This window comes from Oryctolagus cuniculus, chromosome 3 (assembly GCF_051225735.1).
Source record: "Oryctolagus cuniculus isolate XC-2025 breed Fujian yellow rabbit chromosome 3, ASM5122573v1, whole genome shotgun sequence".
In the NCBI taxonomy this organism is placed as follows: domain Eukaryota; kingdom Metazoa; phylum Chordata; class Mammalia; order Lagomorpha; family Leporidae; genus Oryctolagus; species Oryctolagus cuniculus.
This window is the reverse complement of record NC_142869.1, coordinates 121,794,880-121,812,520: the sequence shown is the minus strand read 5'-3', so window position 1 is coordinate 121,812,520 and position 17,641 is coordinate 121,794,880. Positions and strand designations below refer to the sequence as shown.

At 43.5% G+C, this 17,641-nt stretch overlaps 1 long non-coding RNA gene and 1 pseudogene across 2 annotated transcripts; both read left to right on the top strand.

Moving 5' to 3' along the window:
- The first annotated feature begins 4,823 nt into the window (after positions 1 to 4,823).
- LOC103348819 (coiled-coil domain-containing protein 71L-like) lies at positions 4,824 to 5,847 on the top strand (annotated as a pseudogene).
- Positions 5,848 to 12,804: 6,957 nt separating this feature from the next.
- On the top strand, positions 12,805 to 17,349 carry LOC103348734 (uncharacterized). 2 transcript variants are annotated; one of them, XR_016230894.1, is made up of 3 exons: positions 12,805 to 12,911; positions 14,226 to 14,288; positions 17,127 to 17,348. It is a non-coding gene; the product is annotated as an uncharacterized LOC103348734 (long non-coding RNA). The 2 variants fall into 2 exon arrangements; XR_011387337.2 differs by lacking the exon at positions 12,805 to 12,911 and adding an exon at positions 13,099 to 13,929 and having other exon boundaries at positions 17,127 to 17,349.
- Positions 17,350 to 17,641: the final 292 nt, after the last annotated feature.

Here is a 17,641-nt window from a genome sequence, read left to right as displayed (position 1 = left end):
GAACCAGAGGATTTGTCTTGAGAGAAAAGTATTTTCCCAGAAGAAGGTGAGAAATGCAGGTCGGGCAACACAGCAGGCAGATGAACACTTGGTGAAAGCGAGAATAAACCGGTGCCTAGATGCAGCAGGGCGAGCAACCCTGTTCCTTTAATGCTTAGTACAGTTTCTGAGAGCTTAGAGGCTTGTCAAGGACCACAGTGTTGGGGAAGCACGGTACACTTAGCTTCCATTCTGGCTTTGACACACACTTTAGCAGATCACCCAACGCTTAAGTCTCCACCCAACAGTTGAAAAATGTATTTTGTTTTACAAGGACCTTTACAAGGACATGTGGATCCAGGTTGAGCTAAGGCATCTATTTTTTAAAGGCAGCAGCAATACTTGCCTGCACCGCATTGTAAAATCATTAAAGTACAGACCTTGGAGCCATATGAAACAGAGTTATTATTTTGTCACTCCCAACAATAGTGAAAAAAATTGTTACCTCCCTGAGTCTTAATTTTCTCATTCCTCCTATTGGGCACAATGCTACGCAAATTAAAAGGTTTTATGGAGGTTTAAATGAAATAGTATATACAAAATACCCACTACTTAGGGCCGGTGCCATGGTGCAGTAGGTGCCTGTGGTGCTGGCATCCCATATTGGCACCGGTTCTAGTCCCAGCTGCTCCTCTTCCAATCCAGCTCTCTGCTATGGCCTGGGAAACAGTAGAAGATGGTCCAAGTCCTTGGGTCCCTGCAGCCTCATGGAAGACCAGGAAGAAGCACCTGGCTCCTGGCTTTGGATTGGCACAGCTCAGGCCATTGCAGCCATCTGGGGAGTGAACCACCAGAAGGAAGACCTTTCTGTCTCTCCCTCTCACTGTCTGTAACTCTGCCTCTCAAATAAATAAAATCTTTAAATAAAAAACCCCACTACTTACTAAAAGTACACATTTAAAAACCTGATCATCATGGTAGTCTTTGAATATATATCAGTCAATAAAACATATGTAGTCCTAGCCACCTTCATAAATGTTAACACACCATCATTTGTTAAGTTATCAGATTTTTCCTTCTATTTGCACCAACATTATCAACACTAAACTAGGAATTTACATTAGATGAGACTAAGGGGTTTCAAAGCCCTAGCAAGTATGCTAGACGGACTTCCTGACAGGTAAGGAGTGTAAGATTCCTTTAAAAAAAGATTTATTTATTTATTTTAAAGGCAGAGCTACAGAGAGAGAGATAGAGATAGAGATAGAGAGAGAGAGAGAGAGAGAGAGAGAGAGAGATCTTCCATCCTCTGGTTCATCCCTCAAATGGCTGCAATGGCCAGGGTTGGGTCAGGCCAAAGCCAGGAGCCTGGAACTCCATCCAAGTCTCCCATGTAGATGGCAGGGGCCCAAACACTTGACCCATCCCCTGATGCTTTTCCAGGAGCATTACCAGGGAGCTGGATTGGAACTGGAGCAGCTGGGACTTGAACCCGCATTCATGGGATGCAGTGTTGCAGGTGCCAGTTTCATCTCCTCCACCACAATGCCAGCCCCAAGGACTCTAAGGTTCTATGTTACATCAATTGAATACAAATAAATCATTTCAATTTGGTTAATGCTACTGAAATCAAATTAATAGAGCTGAAAAGAACTTCACAGAATTTTCAGTGACAGTATTTTAAGTAAGAGGCTAGTCTGAACCAATATAGAATGCTAAATTTAGTTTTTTTAAACAAAATTGGCAAAAATGATTGGCAGGTGCCACAGCACTGTGGTGGACATGCACAGCCATGAAGAGGTCTCTGACGCCGCCCCTCTTCAGTTTGCTCCAAGCACAGACATGGTTTTTGAAATTTATCAGCAAGACCTCGCACAGCAAAACTATCAAGCCATTGTTGAGCAGATACTTGGCAGCAAAAACAAAAACAAAACCCACATCCTTGATGAAGCTTTCTGAGTTGTTCTAGAAGAAGAAATTATAAGAGCAGTCATCATGTGAAAATGCTTCAGCTATTATTTTCGTTATTGGGGCAAAACTGAAGGTATTGGCATCACATCTATACCTTTTGCATTGTTGGGAGATGTTTTGTATTGTCTTTCTTTGGATCACTGTGACACAATATTCCCTTTTGTGAAAAATAAATGTTGCTACTTTAAAATTAAAAGCATTCTATTCTGGGAAAAATTATCTACTGTGTATGTATGATGAGCGGCTAAGAAGATTATCTAAATCCCAGAATACAGTCTTCTGTGGGCGAATGCAACTCTTTAGGGCAGGCTTTTCCCTTTACCTGAGAAACCAGGTCTCGCAGAGTCAGCTTAACCTGGACAGTGTCACTTGGTTTTTGTTTGTGGGTTTTTTTTTTTTTTTTTGACAAGCAGAGTTCGACAGTGAGAGAGAGATGGAGAGACAGAGAGAAAGGTCTTCATTCCATTGGTTCATGCCCCAAATGGCAGCCATGGCTGGCGCTGTGCCAATCCGAAGCCAGGAACCAGGTGCCTTTTGCCTCCTCCTGGTCTCCCATGCGGATGCAGGGCCCAAGCACTTGGGCCATCCTCCACTGCACTCCCGGGCCACAACAGAGAGCTGGACTGGAAGAGGAGCAACCGGGATAGAATCCAGTGCCCCAACCGGGACTAGAACCTGGTGTGCCGACGCCGCAGGTGGATGATTAGCCTAGTGAGCCGCAGCACGGGCCAATGTCACTGTTTTCAATACCAATGAGCAGGAAAGCACCTTGGGTCAGAAGTCCGTGGAGGACAGAGAAAAAGGAATGGATGTAGAAGAAGGGGAAATGAGATGATGAAGCTCCGACAACTTGCTCCATTCCAAATATTACAACCTTTCTCAAAAATTCCAGTCACTTCAGAAACCCCGTGCAATGCTGACTGGGATTCCAGGAACTCCTGGAAAGGAAAGGAAGAAGCATGGATGGTATAACCACCCAGGAGCCCAGACAGACAGGAGAAGCCTATATAAGGTAACCTTCAAACGTATCTTTAGGACATTCTGCCCACTCCAGGTTGAGCACACTTCTAACTTCCCTCCATGACATGAACTCCAAGTTAGGCCACTGCTGATAGGTTCCTGGCCAAACCAATCACATTCAGGCTCTGCTGACTCACTGATTGATTCACATATAAGTCCTCATTAGCATATACCTTAACCAACCGGGCAAACTTCCTCATTTGGAGACATAAAAATTCTAAGTCAGGCATTCCTGGCTGGCACACTTCTGGGATAGTTGCTGTTTTGCTGGGAGCTCTCTCTGCCTATTTCAATGAACTTCCTTTGTTTTGCTCAGCCTTCCTTGTCCATGTGCCTCCTACTCCATGGTCATGAAACAGAGAACCTAGCAGGGAAGAGGAGCTGCCATGCATCTCGACCAACCCGGCAGAGAGGAGAAGCTGTGACCCAACAGGAGAGGAGAGGTTGTAACACACAGAGCTGCCACACAAGGAACTGCAACATGGGAGCTGGGCTATTTCTAAAGGATCAGGCAAAAGAACTGGGAAGACCTCAGCAATTGGAACCACACGCTCCTCCTGCCGGCACTCCTGCCAACAGTGTAGGAGACGATTTCATGGAAAACTTGTCTTAAGTATTCTGAAGGGAGTTTGAACAGTTTTTAAAAGTTCTAAATTAGATGCCGCCGCCACCGTGGCTCAATAGGCTAATCCTCCGCCTGCGGCACCAGCACCCCAGGTTCTAGTCCCAATCGGGGTGCCGGATTCTGTCCTGGTTGCCCCTCTTCCAGTCCAGCTCTCTGCTGTGGCCCGGGAGTGCAGTGGAGGATGGCCCAGGTCCTTGGGCCCTGCACCCACATGGGAGACCAGGAGAAGCACCTGGCTCCTGGTTTCGGATCAGCGAGGTGCACCGGCCACAGCACGACGGCCACAGCGGCCACTGGGGGGGTAAACCAATGGAAAAGGAAGACCTTTCTCTCTGTCTCTCTCTACTTGTCCACTCTGCCTGTCAAAAAAATTTTTTTTTAAATAAAGTTCTAAATTAGGAAAATCAAGGAAAAAGATGGAAGACTTGAAAACAGGAGAACTTGTGTATTTTGCAACATTTTTAAAGAGAAAAGTGAAGGAGCAGTTAAAAGTCATAGATTGAGAAATTCTAACATCTTTCTAACAGGTTTTCTGTGGAACAAAATGGAGAATAGAAAGTGTACTGAAAATAACTGAAGGAAGTACCAGTCCCTCCAAGTGTGGGTCAGCTAACCAAGCAGAATAAAGATAATTCCACACTTCGGTACTTCAAGCTGTACCTGTGGCAATACGGGGGGGGGGGGGGGGATAAAACCAGAAAAACCAAAAGGACACCAGAGGAAAACAGTCACACATATACAGGGAAGGACAGGGAGCTGATTTGTGACAGATAACAACCATCAATATGAGAAGATGCTAAAGAAGTGAGGTGCTGAGGGGAAAAAAAAAAATCCAACGATTAGCAACTGTCAGTCTAGAATTTCACACCCAGATAAATTCTCTCAGGACTGCGGGTCAAAGAAAGGCATTTATACTCAAAGACTGGGAAGACTTACTTCTCAAAGACCCTCATGCTGAAAAAAATACTGAATTTTCTTAAGAAGGAACTTGAACCTTTAAGAAAGGAGTGGAATACAGAAAGCAATGGTGAGCACAAAAATTGAAAAATATGAGAATGAATTTCCTATAAACACATGGCATTGATAGACACTGTACGCAACAGTGTGAGCTTGGAAGTCCGTCCTTCGAAGGGATTGTAGACTCACAGAAGAGGCAGGTGTTCACACGCACTACAACACAAGGAGAAATAAATGTGTTCAATAACAACAGAACTAGCAGAGTCTGTGAGAGTTGAAGGAGGCAGCGATCCAGTCTATACAGACATTAGGGATAGGGTTTAGCAAAAACAGTTATTGCAGGGGGGCGGCGCCGGCCCTGTGCCGCGGCCTGAGGGCGGGAAGAGGGTGGCGCTGGAGGCGCGGGTGGTTGTACTTGCGATCCCAACTGTCGCTGGGCGACGCCTTCAAGGTGTCCATGCCCCGCAGCACGGAGCTCTGGAGTTTCCTCTGCAGCCCCAAGCACCAGTTGTCCCGGCACATCTGCGCAGCAAGGATGTCCAGGGCTACTCCCTGCCGGGCCCCGGTGCCCGACCCGCCAGTGCCGCCCGGCTCCGCGCGCAGCGGCCAGGAGGAGGCGCCGCGGATCCCGGGCGGCCACCGCCGGAGGAGGAAGCCGCCGCAGCCGCTGCTGAGGAGACCTCGCCTGCCAAGCCCGCGGCGGCGCCCGGGCCCTGCTTCGGGGGCCGCACGCCGGGGGAGATCTGGAGGGCGGCCACGCCGACGCTGACCACCTTCCCCACCATCCGCGTCGGCGGCCACGTGTGGGGCGACCTAAGCCTGGCGGCGGCGCAGCACCGGGCGCGCCAAGGCCTGCGAGGGAACCTGGAACCCGTGGGGAGGCTCCGCCGCTGCCTGGTGCCCCGGGCGTGAGGAGCGGTGCCGAGGGCGCCGCCTGCCGGCCCCGGACCCCGGCGCGGAGCTTCCGTCTGGACGAGTGGACAGGTGGCAGTCGAGTGTTTAGAAATCCGGCCAGGACCCTGTCCCTAGTGCACTTTAAGCGCGAAGAAGTCGTCACCGGATGGTGTTCTCTGCCCTGCGCCCCCTGCACGCGTCGCCGCCGTCTGGGAGGGACTCCCTGGGGCACCGGGCCTGCGGAGGGGGCGACAGCTGGACCCGCAGGGAGGCCCCTCTGCTTCCTAACCCCAGACTGAGACGTCTCCAGGACTGTAGGGGCTGATCCGTTTTCTCCCTTAAGGACTCTACCTCACTGGTCTGAAGTCCTACGAAGAAGTCACTCTCTCTTTTTTTTTTTTTTTTTTTCTCCAAGAAATTTGATTTCGTGGCTTTTTTTTTTTTAAAGCTAGAATTTACTTGCTCTTCATCGCCCCCCCCCCCCTTTTTTTTTGGTTGTCACCCATCTTTCTGGATGGAACATGCCTTGTGATGTTGCACCAGTTTGTGCTCAGGGTGTTCTGAATCCTCATTCGTTAATTTAATTTTTACTGGCTTGCAAAGAGTTGACCAAGGATGTTCTTAAAAGGTTCAAGCTTATGACTCTGAGTAGTGCAAGGATTTGTGTGACTTTAAATTTCCTGGGCTCAGTGATTACAAAGAGATGCAAAGTACAACTGTGTAAACATTTATAAAGTGTTTCTTAAGATTTTATACGGAAAGCTAATGTTTTTACTTACTGAGCTCCTAAAGAGAATGGTAGAATGCTAAAAGGTTTAAGAAAAGTTGACTTGTTAAAATTTCTTTTAATTGAAGAATAAAAAAAATGAATTGAAACACCACATGGCTTGTGATAAAGAAAAGTGAATAAATTTTGATGAACCTGAGCTGGTTACAGGACTGACTGGCATCCGACTGGATGTGATTTGACCTCATGTCTTGGTCCAACATATAAATCCAAGAATAATAATTCTGGGACACTTAATTTAAAGCGGGAGCTGCATAAGAGGGGTGAATATGTGTAAAGATTGTGATGAAAACCATCAAGAGAATACCCATTATAAGTCTCACAGCTGTTAATGATCTACAGGAGGGGCGGGGGGGGCGCATTTCTTGGTATCAAGTCACTGGTTGAAGTGAACTTTGGGCAAGAGAAATCTTTGTTTCCTTGTTGTCGGATAACAAGAAATGCCCAGACTAACTGCTTTTATATACATCGTGAAAGTTGACATTTTTGTCCTATGGATTTGCCTTTTTTGTCTTCCCATTGGTAATTGTGTTTGCAGTTGTTAGGTCTTTGACAGCTGAAGATACCAGAATCAAGCAGGCTGAGCCCCACAGAGTACTGACCCTTCTTTATGCTGTTACAGTAGTGTGGATACCATGTGGCCCAGTGTGGACTTTTTGATTATCCAAGTGCCTTTGGTCATTGGTGGCAGCAAGACTTAATGGTTCTCAGCTAATGGTGCCTCAACCAGCTTTTAACTGCAATACTAAAGGGTCAAGTAGTGTGCCTGTGCCACTGTTATTTCAAATGTAAGTGTTCTGCTGCAGAATGATCTATCCCAGGGTGAAATTTGCATGTGAAATCCTCAACGCGAAGGTTTAGCTCTGTTTGGCAACTTTTTAGGAGGACATTTTTGACTCTTGAGTTCCTAGAATTCACATGGCATAGCTTTCTGAAATCAGTTTTTTCCTTGTAGTTTAATAGTCTATAATAGGAGTGTAGTGACTTTATTTCAGTGTTCTTTTGTTTAAAAAATGTATCTCTGAATATATATTAGACTTTATGCCAGTTGCCCAGTAAGCCTCAGTTTTACTTGCTACTTGACACATTACTACAGACACTGTCACATGAGTAGATAAACAGTGAATAATTACTTAGAAAATGGAGAGTGTTAAATTATATTTGTGTGATAGAGAGCTTAGACTTTTGGTTTGTTAGTTTCCATTGCCAGTTGTACTTCAGATACATAGAACTTTCTTCCCAAAAACATATTGTTAATTTTTACAGCTAACTAGCAGCTGGAACAAAAAAAGTGTTTGTACCACTTCACTATTGTACATAGGTTTATAATAATTTTAAAAATCCAGTGGCCATATTAGAATGTAATTTTAACATGTAGTTTGTCCAGGTAGTTTCCCAGAGCATTTTGAAATCAGGCTCAGCTGAGAGGTTGACTTTGCTCAGCACACAACTGAAACATAACCAGTGACACCATGCATTTATTTTAACTCAGAGCCTCGACATACTTTCCACTTATGCCTTGTTAGTTTGTGTGCTTGAGCTCTCATAAGTGCATTTTTTGATTATTTGGGCTGTTTGATTTCAGTTGGGATCTGATTATTCATCGTGAATTCAGTATGGTTCATCTGGGTATAAAAAGCTTGCCATTTCTGGTTTTTAAATAAGAAGAAATCTTTGTTTTTGCTGAGTTTGTTTTAGCAAGACCTGTGTGACAGCTTCAAAAATGTGAAGAAACATCTGATGTAGTTGACCAGTATTTTACCAGGAAAGGAAGAGTATTTTATGGGAACTTCTGAGCAGAATGTGAACAGAAACGGCACAGAGGCCTTTGCAGTGAGGCATCCATTTCCTGTCCTCTCCCGTGAGTCTGTAGCTCAGCTTGGATGTAGTTTGCTAAAGAAATCCTGAGACCTTTATTCTCTCTCTTCTATCATGGCGCAAGTAGAAGGGAGCTAGGATGAAATTTATCACTGTGCTTGTGTTTTTAATTATTGTTTAACTCTTGAGTGCCTCATGTGACTGGCACCTCAAATAAGATTCTTCACATCATTTAACTCCTCCTTCTCCTCCTTGTAAACCAGCAACTTATTCTTACATTACTAAAACCAGTGACATGATTGTTGGGGCAGGCTTCATGTTGATAATGCAAAGTGTCACGGTAGTGGGGTGTATTTATTTTGTTTGAGTTTGAGTACTTTACTGGACAAATGTTAAGCTGGTGGCTGACACCTATTGATTTACTATGTGCAAATAATAGTACTATTATTCAGGAAACACTTGAGTAGAAAAAAAAACTCCAAAAAATAGTTGAATCTAAAAATTTTAAGAAATTTTGAACTCGAAAGTTTTTTGTTGTCGTTGTTGGTTTTCAATGGGTTGCCACAGCACTCTTTTAATTGGTGGTTTTTAATGAACATAAATGCCTAATATTTACTTTATTGGTGTGCTTAAATTTTTTATGATAGATTGTTAATATCTTAAGTGCATTAGAAAGCAATTGTTTATAATGGAGCTGAAGTGTTTCCCTGGACAGTTTGATGTGCGTATGGTTAAAAGTTACAATCTGGCTGTGCTTTCCTTTTTAACTTACCAACTATAAATAAATTTTAGAGCATACACAAAAAATATTGAATGGGACCCATTTATACTAAGTAATTCTTTGTTTATCTGAAACCAAAATGTAACTGCTATCTTGTATTTTATCATGCCACTATACATAAGCAGAGCTGCTGGCAAGCCATGGAACTTAATTATTTCCAAATGGAAGAAGGTATGCAAATTAAAGTAGTTTTAGATAAAGACATTTTTTATAAGAACAATTGAGGGGTCAGCATTGTGGTTAAGCCACCACTTACCGTGCAATCATCTCATATCAGAGTGCTAGTTAGAGCACCAGTTTCCAATCTAGCTCCCTGGAGTGGATTGCCCAACTACGCGGGCCCCTGTCACCCATCTGAGAAACTAGGAGGAAGCTCCTGGCTCCCACCTTTAGCTTGGCCCAGCCCTGGCTGTTGCAGCCATTTGGGGACTAAACCAGCAGGTTGAAGATCTCTTTTCTCATCCCCTCCCTACCTCCTCTGCTTTTTGAAACAATAAAATAAAACTTTTATATTAAAAAAGATTTATCTAAAAGGAGTAGAAAATAACTTCCCTCTAGGAAAATTAGTTGATGCCTAGGAATGTGAGTCACAGTTTTCAGAGTGGACATAACAGGCCAAAAGGCAACTGAAACATTCAGAAGCTCTGGTTGCACCTTACAAATTACCTAAGAGCAAGAAGTGAAACCATTCTAGTGAATCATAGAATGGGACTCAAGGCCGGCGCCGCGGCTCACTAGGCTAATCCTCCGCCTAGCAGCACTGGCACACCAGGTTCTAGTCCCGGTCGGGGCACCGGATTCTGTCCCGGTTGCCCCTCTTCCAGGCCAGCTCTCTGCTGTGGCCAGGGAGTGCAGTGGAGGATGGCCCAGGTACTTGGGCCCTGCACCCCATGGGAGACCAGGAGAAGCACCTGGCTCCTGGCTCCTGCCATCGGATCAGCGCGGTGCGCCGGCCGCAGCGCGCCGGCCGCGGCGGCCATTGGAGAGTGAACCAACGGCAAAAGGAAGACCTTTCTCTCTGTCTCTCTCTCCCACTGTCCACTCTGCCTGTCAAAAAAAAAAAAAAAAAAAAAAAAAAAAGAATGGGACTCAAGAGAGCATCTCATCTTGTCAAGGAAGCCCAGGTAGGAAATCTTCCCTATGTTTTAGCTGAAAATGCCAGGAATTTGGGAACATCATACTTTGCTAGCTTGTATGCTGACCACTACAACTCAAATGAATGGTTTCAAAGTAAAATAGTGTCACAATGTGATGTGAGACAAGGGCAAAAAGATGGATCATGCTAGCTCAACAATGTGCCATAACACTAATTACTCAAAGAAAAGCATATATTATTGGACGGGTGGGGCCAGTGCTGTGGCATAGCAAGTAAAGCTGTCGCCTGCAGTGCTGGCATCCCACATGGTCACTGGTTCAAGTCTCAGCTGCTCCACTTCCTATCCCATTCTCTGCTATGGCCTGGGAAAGCAGTAGAAGATGGCCCAATCCTTGGGCGTTGCACCCCCACTCCCTTGGGAGAATCAGAAGAAGCTATATTCGGATTGGCTCAGTTCTGGCCTTGCAGCCATCTGGGGAGTGAACCAGTGGATGGAAGACCCCTCTCTCTCTCTGACTCTGCCTCTCTCTAACTCTTCCTTTCAAATAAATACATAAATCTTTAAAAAAAATAGATGGGTATTACCTTCCTCCTCCTCTTCCTCGTTCTTTGACATTGCAGAAGCAGTTTTTGCTTCACAATTTATCTGCTGTTTATGCAAGGAAATAAAAAAGTAAAACATGACTCCAACCTCCTTGAAAAATATATCTCAAATGTTCAAACTTTAAAATTTTCAGAAGTTGTAAAAGACACTTTACAATGTTTTCTGTTGAAAAGAAAACTTTGCTTCTCCAAATAGAAGACTAGTGACATTATATAGTTGTGACTGAATAGCCTATGTATACTTTATAGATGATTATATTTATAGAATTTTTTTACTTCCATCAAACTATTTTGGCTTCACTTTATGCCCAGTAGAAAATTGAGAGATACAAATACATTTCATGTAACATATCTTAATTATAAAGAACTCAAGGTACTTTTAATGGAGTGATTAGGTTATCTTTATGCTACTTACATAGATATCTTAAAGCTTCTTTTTAAGCAGCATAATTTAAATAGGTGTATTATTGATAAGTAAACATGTTTAGATTGAATAATTTCTCAAGGGCCATCCAATCATACTTTAGACTTAACTCCTTGATATAGTTCTAATGTCTGAATGAAAAATGAAGGTTTGGGTCTCAATTAATTCCCATTAATTACAAAACACCCTTTGTATAACTAATGTAGAACCTGGTTGTCCCCATACACCTCTTTCAATTGGTCATCCTATGATGCATAATATTGGCCAGTTCCTTCCAAGTGGGCTTCCTGTAGTTACTGCACAGTCTTCAAACAGGTACATTTAGAAACTATGCTTACAGTTTACCAGGTATGATCAGACCATTGGTTAACATTGGGAGGTACGTAGCTTTTTAATTGATATCTACTTTCTAGGACATTTACTTTTTAATTAAAAATCAAAGAACCTGGGAAAGAAAGCTAGCATAACAAAGTGGTTGGAAGAGAATGCACACAGGAGGCATTTTATACAAGAAGTTCCTTAAAATTTTTCTTTGTTTTTATGTTGATATTGGCAATATTTGATGATCTCTGATTTCTTACAGATCAAGTAGAACTGTGGTTTAGATTTCATGATTTATATAGATGATTTTATAAACTATTATGTTTCTGAAACTATGCAATTCAGGGTGTTTGGAACTTATATTGAAACACTGGACTACATGTGGGCTTGCTTGCCTAACTTGCAGTGGTTTCAAAATTTTTTAAATGAAATACTCTTACCTTAAATATACTTTTCCAGTGATTAATATTTCCTCCCTCACTCTGTACCCCTTCTTGTCCCTGTCTCTTTCAATCTCCTCTCTCTCACTCATGGGTAAGTGTTTAAAAATGCCACTTTGTTTTTAATAAACTTCACCTTTTATTTCCTTTTTTGCTTTGTGCCTTCATCTTTATTTATTTCAACATATTTTCCTATTAGATTATAACCCACAAATCACAATTTACACTATGCTATCTATTTTGACCACTGAGATATCTATGAATCCTACAGAAGAAAGTTGCTTCTAGGAAACCTGACTCTAAATAACTAATCTTCTCCATAATACATGAATTTTGTTAAATTCAGTCTGAAGAGAAGATATTTATGGTCTTTATCCTTTGAGTAGGTAGTTCATCTTAATTAGTGGACTCTTAACTTTTTACTTATTGTACATAATTATAATGAAAGAAGGAAAGAACCAAAAAATCAGTAACATATAGGGTATTTGTCCCAATATTATGAAACTTAAGTTTTCCTAACCTTCATTTTGATGTATGAGTGGCAATAATAGTATGAGAGTACTTCAAAAAGTTTATGAAAACAGAATTAAAATCCAATTTTATTTTGGTGTGAAAACTTTTAAGGGACCGGCACTGTGGCATAGTAGGTTGGGCTCCCATCTTCAGTGCCAGCTTGCCATATGGCCACTAGAGTCACGGCTGCTCCACTTCCAATCCAGCTCCCTGCTGATACCCTGGGAAGGCAGTGAAGGATGGCCCAAGAGCTTGGACCCCTGCACCTGCATGGAAAACTCAGAAGAAGCTCCTGGCTCCTGGCTCCTGGCTTCAGATTGGTCCAGCTCAGGGCTCTGTGGCCATTTGGGTAGTGAACCAGCAGATGGAGGACCTCTCTCTCTCTTTCAATCTGCCTCCCAAATAAATAAATAAATCCTTTTAGATAAAGAGAGAAAAAAAATTTTGAAAGCCATGCTGGTTCACTCCCCAGAAGGCTGCAACAGCTAGGACTGAGCCAGCACGAAGCCAGGAGCTTCTTCCAGGTCTCCCACAAGAGTGCAGGGGGCGGGGCCCAAGCACTTAGGCCATCCTCCACTGCTTTCCCAGGTGCATTAACAGGGAGCTGGATCAGAAGAGGAGCAGCGGGAATTCGAACAGACGTCCAGAGGGATGCTGGTGCTGCAGGCTGCAGCTCAGTGCGGTAAGCGGCAACACCAGCCCCGGCACACCCACCCCTACCCATTCTTAACAGAAAGAAAAGCACAGATTTACTACACAGACTTCCTAAACATTTGTAGGCCAGGCAGTATTTGGAGCTGGGGCTACATGGCTAACACTAGCCTCCAACCTCCTCGAGAATTGTTCACAGCTGGGGAGGGTGGCGCACAGAGAACAAGGCAATTAGGATACCACTGGGGAAAATCATGGAAAACGTGGGAAAGCCTGGACCATGTCTCAACAAGTGCAGTGCAGAGCAGGAACGGGGCCACTGGCATTTGGCAGAAGGGTAGAGGGATCAGTGGAGAACTCGGCTGTCTAAAAATTGTGGTCTTGTTGTGGGCTACCTTGGGCCTAAATTTCTATTCCAGACGCTTGCCTTTTATGAGATTTCTAAGTACAGGCCCAAGCTTGACGTGTGCAATGCTACAATATTTACTTACAAAGTGCGGAAAATACACTTGTGGGTTTTCTTCAGGGAAAGTGGGTCAGGAAAGGTAAAGACAGACTTCCAGCCCCTGCTTGCTCTGAGTCCGCGAGAAGAGGGAGCCAGCTTCTTACAAAACCGGAAGTATTTACATGGCACTGCCCCCAAGTCCCGGGTAAGGGGAAGTACTTCCTGAGGGTGGGGTCATCTGATTGACAGGTGGGTAGATAACGGTTACACAGAACGGACGTGGTGTCGCTAACGGCCCCCGACTTACCCGGCCTTTGAGGGTAAAAACTTGCGGCTGCGCTTTGTTAGAGCCTCGCTGGTTTCTCCGCTCGGGTCCTCCAAATCCTTGAGCTTGTGGACTTTGGCGTGAGTGGGTCGTGAGGCCGCCCGGAGATGGCAGCTGGCCGCCCGGGAGGTAGGGGAGCCTGGACTGCCCCGTCCGCTGCTTTTCAGCTGTAGAGGAATTGGAAGCTTTCCACGGTCACAGCCGCAGTCCATTCCATTACTGCCACCTGACAGAATAATTATGCTTTTAGGGAGAAAATTCTCCAGTACTCTGTGATGGGTAAGTGAGGGCTTGTTCTCTTCACTTGGAGAGGAGTCGCTCCAGCTTGATGCTTCCTAGTGCTGGGGGATGGGATGGATATTTTTGCTCAGAAGAGTCTTTTTTATATGATCATTGTTTTGAAGCAGTGTTCCCTGGGAAACTGCTTGATGTTTTTCTATGTAGCAGGGGTATTAGACATTTAGAAACTGAGTGTATGTGAATTCGTATTGAAATAGCTGAAGATTAGTATGGAGAAAGCAAATGTGTTTCATAAAAAATCATATTTAATTGAAAATATCCAATCTTGTTTTCAGAATAAGGATATAATGAACAGAAGAAAGCATCCAATGACCGCAATTCTTTCAAATGTTTATATGGTATGAAAAAGTTTCTATCTAAAATACACAGGTCCTTAACTCACACTAGATTTCAAGTTCTTTATGCCCTCCCATGTTATGGGTCATATGAAGAAATTAATATATGCCACTGCCAAGCTGATGCTTGACATAAAAGCTCTTGCATTCATGGTATTCTGAGGGTGTGGGAAGGTAAATTCATATAAAGTATATTTGTTAGCATCCAATGTTTTGATGAAGATTGTGAAAGGAAAAAAGCATCTATTCATTAGATGATACAGACACACTGCATTGGAGATACAAAACTTGATTTCAGTAAACTGGAGTTCAGACCACAATCCCGAGGAGTCAAGCACACATTCTAAGCATTGAAGGGGATGCTAAACAATGTCTGCCTCACTGGTTTTGAATGCTATCTTGCATGTGATCAATTACAAAGAATAATTGATCAGGTCAAGCATCTTCTGATTGCCAAACCCTTCCTTACACCAAAGGGGTTGCATCAAAATTGAATGGAAGTATAAGAAGTTCACTGGTTATGTGATTTCTGAAAAATTTCCAGAAGTCCCTGCTCAAAATCTATGCAGTTTACTTTTCTAAATTTATGAATGAAAATGTCAGGGTCCAGAGAAGTTAAATCATATTATGTAAAATAACAAAAGTAGTTCTTGAGAAAACTGAGACTGACTCCTTATTCATAGGGTGAATTATTTTAATATAGAAATTAAAAGGGGGAGGAGTTAGAAAGAAACTCCGATAGATTGTGCTAAATGTGCTTTTCAGGTTTCTTTACATTTTCTACTCTGCTGTGATCCAAATCTTGTCATTTGTTGATGGATTCAGTTCTCCTGACTGCTACGTGTCTAACTCTGTGTCACGTCCATCGTTATTCATCCTTTGGTATAGGAATTAGTGTCATTTAAGAAAATGTTCTCTAGGATGTCAGGACATAAAGCTGTTGGAGGGGTTAAAGTCAAGTTGGGAAATGAGGAAGAAGAGAGGAATAATATGACTATTGCTTTAAGAAATTATCACTGAAGAGGCAAGAGTGATGGTGATAGCTGGGTAATAGAGAAAGGATGAAAATCTTTATGGGGCATGAAGAAAACATTGAGAAAATGAGACATATTTCTAGATGGAATAGTATTACTGCAGCAAAAACCTGAAGGCGAGAACATTGCCTAACAAACAGCTTCAAATTACTAATGCCTTCCAACAACAAATTTTTTTCCAATGGACTTGTAGATCAGATCTAGCCTACTGTATTGTACTGTACATGACTTAGCTGGGCTAGAATGCTCTCTGCTTGGCTGGGTTTGGGTTTAGGTTTTATCTGCATGAGTCTCGGGGATCAAAAGCAATCCTAGGTGTGCTTTCTTCAAAGGAAGATGATAGAAAGAGAAGTGATCAAGCCAAACCACTATGGCACATTTGAAGCCTCTGCTTACGGAGGTGCCCCTCACACAATCCACTGGCCCAAGAAAGCCACATGGTGTAGTCCAACTTCAGTGGGTCAGAAAAGCATCAGGGAGAGGTCATCTACCTCTTTGTAATGAATTTCAGGTTACCTATGGCAAGGCATAATGATCCACTGCCCTCGTTGTCACCTTCCTAATAGACAATGATTTGCATAGTGACTCATAGTCCGGGGTGGATGCTCTTCTGGGCTCCCACAGCTGTGTGTGTTTCCTTCATCACAGCACTTATTATTGTACCATGCAATTTGACATTCAGGGAGTCTTCACTGAGAGGTGACACTTGAATAAGATCCCTAATGAGGAAAGGGAAAGAACCATACAAACATCTGGGGGAAGGATATTCTAGGCAGAGGTCAGAACACATACACAGGATCTGGAGAAGGGAGGTTGTGCTGAAGATTTGCAGGTAGGGGGTGGTAGCAATAGAGTGAGAGGGAGGATGGTAGAGGATGAGGTCAGGGTTGTAAAGGGATTTGATGATAGATTAGGCAGAAGAGTGAGATAATCTAACGTGAAAGGATAATTCTGTAGTAAGCATGTGGCACACTAGTTAAGATGCCATTTGGGGTGCTTACATCCCATGTAATAGTACCTCGGTTTGAGTCCCAGCCCTACTTCCATTTCTAGCTTCCTCTTAAGGCACACTGTCAGAAGCATCAAATGACATCTCCGGTATGTGAGCCACTTCACTCATGTCAGAGGTCTAGATTGAGTTTTCAGTTTCTTTTCTTTCTTTCTTTCTTTTCTTTTTAAAAGATGTGTTTATTTATTTAAGAGGGAGTTACAGAAGGAAGGAGGGAGGGAGGGAGTGAGGGAGAGAGAGAGAGAGAGAGAGATCGATCTTCCATCCGCTGGTTAACTCCCCAAATGGCTGCAAAGGCTGAAGTTGAACAGATCCAAAGCCAGGAGTCAGGAGCTTCCTCCAGGTCTCCCAAGTGGGTACACAGGCTCAAGCACTTGGGCCATCTTCCACTGCTTTCGCAGGCCATAATTAGCTAGATCAGAAGAGCAGCTGGCACATGAACTGACGCCTATATGGGATGCTGATGAACACAGGTGGAGGCTTAACCTACTACACAGTGCCAGCTCTGAGTTCCCAGGTTCTGGCTTCAGACTGGCCCAATCACGGCTGTTGTGGGCATTTAGGGTAGTGGACCAATGGATGGGAGATCTATCTCTTTCTCTTTGCCTTTCAAATAAAATTAAAATAACATTTATTTATAAAAAAGGATCATTCTGGCTGTCATATTGAGAATACACACTAGGGGGTTGAGGGTAGAAACATGGAAACTGGGGTCAACATTGTGGACCATGCGCTAAGCCACCAGCATCCCATAACTGAGTGCTGATTTGAATCTTGTCTACTCCATTTCCAATTCAGCATCCTAGCAATACACCCGAGAAGGCAGTGGAAGATGACCCGAGCGCTTCAGCACCTCCAACCCATGTGGGAGGGGGGCCCAGGTGGAGTTCCTGCCTCCTGGTTCAGTCTACACCAGTACCGGGCATTGCAGCCACTTGGAGATTAAACCAGAGGATGCCAAGTATGTATGCATTTCTGTATGTATGTATCTATCCATCTCTACCCCCATCACTCTGCCTTTCAAATAAATAAATAAATCTTACAAAAATGAATGTGGAGACTGGCTTGCAGGCTATTATTATACTCTCTGGTGGTATAAACAGAAGCGATGGAAAGGAATCAGTTTCCAGGCATAATGTTAAAGGTAGAGATTGGACGGGTATGTTAGAGAGAAGGTCAGTGATGACTTTGACCTTATGAAACATCTGCAACAATTGATTTTTTTAAGGTATCTGGAAGACTGCAGGAGAGGCAAGTTTGGAAATAAGTTTTGTTCATGACAGGTTTTGTGATTATTTGACATCTAATTGCAG